Source organism: Arachis ipaensis, chromosome B03 (assembly GCF_000816755.2).
Source record: "Arachis ipaensis cultivar K30076 chromosome B03, Araip1.1, whole genome shotgun sequence".
NCBI classification, from domain to species: Eukaryota; Viridiplantae; Streptophyta; class Magnoliopsida; order Fabales; family Fabaceae; genus Arachis; species Arachis ipaensis.
This window is the reverse complement of record NC_029787.2, coordinates 82,757,028-82,757,470: the sequence shown is the minus strand read 5'-3', so window position 1 is coordinate 82,757,470 and position 443 is coordinate 82,757,028.

Sequence of the window (443 nt, the reverse complement as noted above, 5' to 3'; positions counted from 1 at the left end):
TAATAAAAAATTCACAATTTTAATTTTTTTTATTAAAAATTAATTTATTGACTAATTTTTCGTTAATTTTATGGGGTTTAATCTATGGTCACGATTTTGGGGGTGACCTAAAAGAGTCTATCGTGACGGTTTTGAGGAGTGGCCTAAAGGTATCTATAGTCACGATTTTGGAGGTGACCTAAAAGGGTATATGGTCACGGTTTTGGGGGGTGACCTAAAGAGGTCTATAGTCACTGTTTTGGAGGGTGGCCTAAGAGGGTCTATGATCATGATTTTGGGGGATAACCTAAAGGTATTATAGTCACAATTTTGAGGAATGACCTAAAAGGGTCTATAGTCACAGTTTTACGAAAAGGTGACTTAAAAGAGTCTATGATCACAGTTTTGATGGGTGACTTAAAGGGTCTATGGCCATGGTTTTGAAAATTTTATATATTTAAAAT